The sequence below is a fragment of the Lactuca virosa genome, chromosome 8 (genome assembly GCF_052849685.1).
Source record: "Lactuca virosa cultivar CGN04683 chromosome 8, Lactuca_virosa_CGN04683_v6, whole genome shotgun sequence".
Classification (NCBI taxonomy): domain Eukaryota; kingdom Viridiplantae; phylum Streptophyta; class Magnoliopsida; order Asterales; family Asteraceae; genus Lactuca; species Lactuca virosa.
Window position 1 is genome coordinate 60,793,219 of NC_136433.1, and position 9,628 is coordinate 60,802,846.

The window sequence follows — 9,628 nt, forward strand, 5'->3', positions numbered from 1 at the left end:
CATTGTATCCATTCATAAATTACATCCCAAAAATAACAAGTGTATGGTGAAAACAAAAATACAGCAAATTCCCAAAAGTCCAAAGCTGCCAACCTGCTTAATGAGTTCCTGAGAATACAAGTTATTTTGAAAAGCGTCAACATATAAAATGTTGGTGAGTTCATAAAAATGTTTAAATGAAAACTTTGTATTGGTTTGTAAACTCCAGAAAATCCGATATTTTCTAAAATAAATAGTTTGTGGGTTTTGTTTCAAATCTTGTATTATAGCATGTGCATCATTGTTGATAGAGTATAGAGGGTGTTCCCCATAACATCCTGTATTTTCTAATCTGTAAAATAAAATGTGGTCTTAACCCTAAGACCCGAGTGATGGAATTTAACGTGAAATAGGGAATGTATGGGTCGTACTTTGTAATATGAGTAGAGTATGTATATTGCGTAAATTTATTGTGTTGTTATTTTCTATGTGAATCGTTATAACCATACTAATATGACGGAGTGCATGTCTTGACGTTCTTCAGGCGTCGGTTTCTGATAAGACATTTGTCACCCTAGACTGACCTGTCTAGCTGTAGCGAGCAGCTCAGGTGAGGGGTGTCAACCTCGTATAGATCTATATACAAATTCTCGTTCTCCCTCCAGGAGACTCTGGTTATAATTACAGGGATTACAGTGTACACTAAGGTAGGTACGGTGAAGGTGCGTCTCACAAGAGCCTCAACGAAATTTACGCGAATAGTGTATTTTATCATTCATCGTATAAAATAATACTATTACAAGTGTATATTTTTGACTATAATCCCTAGATAACAAAAATATAACATTTTTATTGAAAGTGTCGGAATAGCTCGTTATTTTACTGTCGTTATCCAACAGTCAATTTACAACGAAATTTTTCTCGAGTGGTCCAAGTCACATAAAATTTATACCGAGGCCCAAATAATGTCAAGTTGTCATATAAGGCCCATTTTTGCTTAAATATTCAAAAATGGCCCGTATTTGTTTATTTGTTCACTTTCGGCCCATTTTATTTAAAATGTCGTAAATTGCCCATTTTTATTATTAATAACCATTTTGGCCCAAAATACCGAAAATGACATAGAAGCCTATTTTTAATCAAAAATGACACTTTTCGCCCAATAATACCGTTAATGACAAATAAAGCCTATTTTTATCAAAATCGACACTTTTGGCCCAATAAACCCGTGAATGTCAAATAAAGTCCATTTTTATCAAAAATGACACTTTTGGCCCAATAAAACTGTGAATGTCAAACAAAGCCCATTTTTATCAAAAATGACACTTCTGGCCCAATAATACCGAGAATGACATTAAAAGCCCATTTTTATCAAAAATGACACTTTTGGCCCAATAAAACCGTGAATGTCAAATAAAGCCTATTTTTTTTTTATCAAAAATGACACTTTTGGCACAATAATACTGAGAATGACATTAAAAGCCCATTTTTATCAAAAATGACACTTTAGGCCCTATAAAATTGTGAATGTCAAATAAAGCCCATTTTTATCAAAAATGACACTTTAGGCCCAATAAAACCGTGAATGTCAAATAAAGCCTATTTTTATAAAAAATGACACATTAGGCCCCCTTAAAACCGAGAATCTCAAATAAAACTCATTTTGTTTATATTTGTTGGCAAGTATGGCCCCTTTGTATACTTTCTTTAGTTTTCTAGTAACTTTTAACATGTTTAATCTTTCCAAACATCATAAGGAGTTACATAAAGTGACTTGTTTACTAATAACTTCAAAACTTGGAAGGAATTTCGAGTTCATGAGTGTTTATCATGGTTTCATAGCATATCACACAACATATCATGAAAATATACACATGCAAGCATAGATACAAAGATTTTACACAAAAACAAACTTGTATTCCCCCTAAAGATGGAAAATCACGAAAACAAAGGGGTATGAAGCTCACATTGAGGTTTGATCGGTTTTAAAGAGGGAAATGAAGGAGATTTTTGGCCCTAGCTAGCTTCTTTGTAAAGATTGGTGAAATTTTGGTGTTCTAGGACTAAGTGGATGAAATGCTTCAAGGGGATCCTTTGAAGAAACATACAAACTCACGATTTCTTGGAGGAAAAATGAGAGAGTTCTTGAAGATTTAGAGAGAAGATGATGTAAATGTGAGTGATGTTTGAAACGAGGAGTGAGGAGGGGGGTTTAGGGGAGGGGTCGGCCGATGGGAGGGGAGAGAGAAGAGAGAGACTTGCCTAGGTGTTTGTTGGAAAATTCTTTGATACATGGTGGACATCATGCATGGATACCTTCTATGCAATAATGAGGTGTCACCCCAAGAGTCTATCCCCCATGCATTTGCTTCTTTTTTTTATAATGGCCGATCGGCCCAATAAGAGAGGGAAGAAGAAAGTAATATTGGACTTGGTTTTGACGTGTAACCGAGAACCATAAGCCTAAATGGTGATTTCAGTTTAAAGGACCAAAAATAAATGGCTCTCGGCCCAATAAATGATCCATGAAGGGTATTAGCCCAATTAATTCTTAAAATAATTCCTCATGGCCGAATAAGGCCCATTAGGAGGTTTACGGCCCAATACTATGTTGATGAAGAGTTTTCGGCCCAATTATGGCCCAAATAAGGTTAACTAATGTTTTTGGCCCAAGGAGGGCCCAATAAGAAAGTTTTGTGCTTACACGAGGAAGTTTCGACTTGAATTGACATTTTGGAATGAGCAAACTTGTATAACATTGAAATTTAGCTTATAACAAAAATAGGGTTACAAGATTACACCAGGGGTTATTTGCACATGGACAGAATTTCCTAGTCCTAAAATGCTAGTTGTGACATTTACTATAAAGGTATCTCTAAAAGTCAAAATGTAATGGAATATAGTATTATACAACATGTCATTTAAATCTTGATTTATGTAGAATATGTGAAATCATTAGCATATTTGCATCTAGATGTTAACTCTATAGGTAACTCAAAACTGTTGTGATTATAAATTTTGAGTTATTATGAAAACTCAAAAATCAACGAAAGTATTCTAATATTCACACTAGTTGTTTATGATTTCATTAGACTTTTTAAGTTATTATTTTATGCTAAAAAATTAGAATAAAAGTCTATTGTTAAGTATTATTATAATGTTACAAAATTTTTATGTATGTTATTAATTGAATGTAGTTTGTATATTTTGGATATTTTGTTCTAATAAATATTTGATTACATTGATTTTATTTTTCATGATGCATGCAAATTAAATGCTAACCTACATATGCACTAATTGAACAATCTATGGAGTTTGCAAAATATGATTGAGCAAAACATCTTAACATGGTGCAAGAAAGGATGCAATGGAATGAGGATTGTTGATCGACTTGATAAAATATTTGCAAGAGTTTAATCGTTATTAGGAGTATTATTCTCTTTGAATGTTGGCTATATTTTCTATATTTTGAACAATATGTATGGTTGAATGTTTGGTAAACAATATTTATGGTTTGAAGGTTTGAAGATTGGTGAAAGTTTAATAAAAATATATTATGGTTGGACATAGTTATATATTAAAGAATAATACATGTAATGTTATAGTTTATGTCATGTAATGAAGTAATATCTTTCACATATTAGACGAGTTTAAAATTAAAGATTTTACATATAATATTCTATTAGAATAATAATTTATGTTTTATGTTATATTAAGTATATGTATAATACTCTAATAGAATAATGTTATGTGTTGTTTGTATCATAAAATTGATGTTTTTGTCTTGTTTAGAATTTACGTCATAAGTCAAGCTAAATTTTATAAGTAGAGTGTATGATGTTTAAAATCATTAGAATGTTGCAGTTTATGATGTATGATGTTGATAATATAATAAAATAATATTTATGTTTTTTGTTAAATAAGTTAATTTATCTACATGAAAATATTGTGTATATATAGAATATTCTAATACAATAATGTTATATGTTGTATGCTTTCGAATAATGTTGTAGGTTTTCGATTGAATAAGTTGATTTATTACATGAAAACAATATGTATATATAGAATATTCTAATAAAATAATGTTATATGTTGTATGGTTTCATAATCTATATGTAGTATATTTTATTCTATGTTGTATGTTTTCATAATCTATATGTAGAATTTTTCAATAGAATAATGGTCTATCAATTTCTAAGTTATAAGTTGAATATTCTAATACAATGATGCATAATTAAATTTAGGTTTTTTTAATACTCATTGGTATGATATTATTCTATATATTCTAACCATTTAATAACTAATATTATGTTGTTAATATGTAATATTATGAAATTATGTTGTAATATGTACAATTAACTTACAATATTTAAGATTCTAATATTATATGTAATATTATGATATCATTATGTAATATTTTGAATTTACAATTTATAGTGTTACAAGAATATATACAATAATCTATAGGAATCCAAAATAAGTTATATGTAAAAGATTCTAATAGAGTAATGTTCTAGTTAAATACATTGACATATTTGAATTATATTCATTAGTAGTGATATATACCAACGTTATTTATTCTGAATATAGAATAATAGAATCATATTCTAACTTACAAATCTTGTCATTGATATACATTAGTGTTACATGGTATCATATATAAGTAAAAATAACGTTTATAGAATTCTTCTCTTAAAATTAAAATTATAATATTACAAAAAAACTTAGTATCATAACAGTAGTGATTATTTCAACAACAAAAAACAAACTTGAATAAAAATAAGACATTATTACAAAGTGATTAAAACTTAACATGGATTATGATTTACAAAAGTATATCCATAACATTTTTGTTATAAAGAACTCTTTGTACAAAACTATAGTAACCCTCATTACATAATTTCAATATATTACACAATCATACCACAGTATTACACATGATTTTAGAATATTAAACACTAACATAATAATATTAGACGTGTAATATGACAAAGTTAGACATGTAAAAACACAATATATAATATATATTGAATCAAACTAGTTGATTATTTCAACAAAAAAAATCAAACTAGAATATTCGGAATCCAAACAAAAGAACCATTAGTTGAAATGAATTCAGTGCTTGAATAAGATTCTTCTTCAACACCATTAATTTGAGCTGCAAAAATAAATACCCAAGTAATATTTATCATTGTATAATGATTTACAAATTATATTCTAAACTACAAATAGGAGAAAAATGAAATGACATATAGGTAATGGTTTTCAATTATTATAATCAAAATAATGTACTATGTAAAGTAATAACAATATGTTGAATTATGTTTTGATCATGATAATTTGCATTCTTTTGAAATTAACCGTGAAACACATAATGTTAAGAGCTTGTATTCTTACAAATTATAATTTTTGTGAACTAAAAAAATTAAAGTATGGTTAATATTCTGGAATTGTATCTATTTAGGCCATCATATTATCTGGAATATCCGGAATCCAAATTAAATCACTATATATCTCTCCATATAGAATATTCCAAATCCAAACTAAATAACCATTAGCTAAAATGAGGTCATTGATAAAGTGACATTCTTTAGCACCATCAATAATTTAACCTACAAAAAGTATTTCGTTAATATTTATTATTGTATAAATATTCACAAAAATATATTCTAAAAGGAATTTTTTTGAATATGTAAGTACGTATTAGTAATGCTTTTCAAGTTATTCAAATCAGAATAATATACTATATACTATGTGATGTAGTAAAAATGTGATGAAATAGGACCAAGTACCTCTTCTGATTCATGCTAAATTGGTTGAAATGCATCTTTTACTTCACATGCTATTGACAAGGAGGATAGTGACTAACATAAACCTTTTAGTAAGATAAACAAAATAAAAAACCAATGAGGAAATATGTTCAAAGCTTCAAGCATCAACATGCTCTGAGATTTGTCATGCTCACACCAATCTTTCAAACATGCACCATTTAGTGTACTTGTCTTAATATGATGAAAAAATAATAATATTTTTATCAACCAGAATATGATTTGATCATTTAGATGCAAACCAAAGGAAAAGAAATTTTTGATAAGTAACTATATTCATTTCAAGGTTAGTGAATGTGCATGATTACGTGACTTTATGTGACAATGCTCTTTATGGTGCTTATCTTCAACATATATATATATATATATGTGAAGTTCACACTTTAGAGCCATAAATTGCTACCAAATAGCAATTAATTAGGAACATGTCTAGAGTTTAAAGGTATTAGATCTTAAGTTATGATTCTTCTCTTAGGCATTTCATCAAACAGTTGGCGTATCAAATAATTACTTAATCTAATTCTCCCATCATCAAACAGATGACACATCAATTGCTACTGATGATGAGTTGTTGAATTCACTTTTCTCAAAGTAAAATTCAAAACTTGAAACTGTTCGATATCGATCTAAATTAATGATTAATTGGAGATGATGACAACTTGCCTAAAAATTTATGGCTCTAATAGAAAAATTGATGAAGTGAAAATAAAAATCCTTACTTACAAACCTCCTGTAATAGGAAAATTGATGATCAAATTGAAGAAAACAAATCCCTGCTGATAGTCCTTCTGTAATAGAGAAATTGTTCCATTTTGATGATGAATTGTAAAAAATCGATCCTTATTAATCCTTTTGTAGTTTGCGATTTGTGATTGAAACAATTCCAGAAAATGATTGCTGATCAATTGTAAATCTATGAAAAAATGAAAACTTACTGATCGATTGTTGCAATCACAGCGGATTAATGAACCAAATTGTCTAAAAAAAATTGAATTACATCTTCTAAACTTCATAATCGATGTCATTCTCTGATCAAACGATGAAAAAATATTAGAGATCTGCTTTCAATTTCATCTTCTACTTACGCAATCACGATTAAGGAGGGTGTAAGTTAGGGTATATTTTTCCAAATTAGAAAATAGACTAAACCGTCCCTTTACAATTAATTACTTTCCTTAATCATGCTTTTGTAATTAATTACCTTCCTTAATCAGCATTTTTCTGGACCACATGATCAAAGTTGATCAATGGACAAAAGTTGGTCCCATTGTCTCACAAAAATACATTGGTTTCAAATGAACCTCTACCTCTATATATATATATATATATATATATATATATATATATATATATATATATATAATAATAATAATAATAATATTAATAATTGAAAAGATTGCTTGTAGTATAATAATTGTTGTTTATGAGAATAATTAGATAATGATGTCATATATATATATATATATATATATATATATATATATATATATATATATATATATATATATGTGTGTGTGTGTGTGTGTGTGTGTGTGTGTGTGTGTGTGTGTGTGTGTGTGTGTGTGTGTGTGTGTGTGTGTGTGTGTGAATATATGGCTGTCATGTATGCAAGATTAGGTATAGAACTTCCAATACTACGTCGTTTTTGAGTTAAACTACGTATTTTATATACAAATTTTGGGCTTTAAATAATGTATTTACTACTTCTACTCTCGGTTATCTTAAGTTCTCATTCTTTTATTTGATTTACATCTTAATTTTTTTTTCCGTTTATTACTCTAAGTTTGTTCATTTATTTGTAATTGCTTGTTCAATCTATTTCCTAATTTTCATAGCTATTCTACTGGTCAAAAATATCAATGCTAGATGAATATTAATAGCAAAACAAAAAAAATATAAATCTCATATAGACAATTGAAATCCATGCACTAACGGTTGACAGTAGAGATTAATTTCATTCTAATTTGGTCGAAATGAACTAAAAGTATCCATGTTATGTTTGAGAAATATGACCTAAATTAAGAAAGCGACATTTTAGTCAACATTACTTTTGTACAGCATAGGTTTCATCAAATGTTTCATTTCACCATACTTGAAAAATACTTTTCATATTTCCCTTCTTCCTTCCTCCGATGACACCAACCACTGCCGCCCCTACCACCGGCAAACAACGTTACTCCAGCGACTTTCCACCACTAGCACCACCTCTTCTGTTCACTTCGGCTACCGTCTCCTCTGTTCACTTCTGCTACCGTCATCTCCGATCTCCGATGAACCACCAAGGTCTGCATAAGATGCATAAGATCTGACTTGATTTACATCAGATTTCATCAGATCTACAAGAAATCTCACCTGATCTACATCAGACCGTGATCTCGAAACCGCAACCACGAATCAGATCTAGATCTAGAAATCACCACCACTAAAAACGACGACTGATGCCTATGAGGAACTGAAACCAACCACCGTTGGCCCACCGTCACCACTTCTCTCCTTCGTTGCCTTTTCCAGCGACATCACTTTTTTCAATGAAGCACCTGGACAGTGTTCCTTCCGCTACCTCCCGTTCCAAAACCTTAGGTGAAACCCTAGACATGCAACTCCAGCAACGAGGCTCTTAGATCTGAAGTGGTATGGTCCAGATCTATGATCTCCGGTGACAAATAATAATTTTCGACTTTAGATCTTTGATTTACACCTCCAGATTTACGAGCTCTGACGATATTGCCAGACCAGATCATAGAGCACCGCTAACCGCCACCGTCGCTGCTGCCTTGCGCTCCGGTGAAACACCGACAACTCGTCTCAATCTCTCTCTCTCTCTGATTTCCAGTAAAACACCACCATATATGTATCAGGTATGTTGACTTTTGCTTTGATTGTTTTCTCTTCTATTAAGTTGTAAATGTAATGTTTAAATCTCTTATTTATTCGTTTACTTTTGTTAATAATGCTGTGAATTCATACTTTAGAAAAATATAAGACAAGATCTGTAAAAAATGAAAAACAAATAAAAAAAGCATGTGAGACATTTTTTCACATCTCTCAAACCACTTTGCTGTACAAAAAAACTCACTCCATAAAAATGAAATATAGAATATCAATTCAATTTTTCTTTGATAAGGTCGTAAAATGTAAAGAAAAAGAAGAGAAACTCTCTTCCCAATACATCAATACTTGTTTTTTTTATTTTATTTTAAATTTAAAAAAATTAAATTTGTACGGTTAAAACATATTGGTATAGATTTTTTGAATATAACAATAAAAGGTAAACTATTTTAACGGGTGAAAAATGTTTTAATCTTTGAAGCTAATTGGATATTTTATATTGACATTTTTAATATTCAGAGGTATTTTAATTGTGATACTTTGTCAACATACTCAACATATTATAAAACTCGTTATACATATAACTATGAAACTAATATAATATAAGAAACTTTTTGGTATAAGCGAAAATTAAATTTTCAAGTCTTTAACTAGTAAACAAAAGTAGATTATCTAATAAGTTGTATTTAATTTAATTTTGTCATTATATATATAAACAAATGTCCACCTAATAATAAGTTTTTTTTTTAAATATTCAATATAATTTGTAAAAATTCAAAGAAAAACACTTATCTAATCTACAAATTATTTAACTCAGTCTTTGCTTCAACCCCTAACCACGGTGGTTATGCTTCGTCCCTGACTTTTGGTGTATTAAACTTTGATTTTTTTTTCTATTATGCTGTGAATTTTGTGTATTAAGCCGTGATTTTTGTTTTTTAAACTGTGAATTGACTGCATTAAGCTGATGATTTTTTGTTTAAATTATGAAT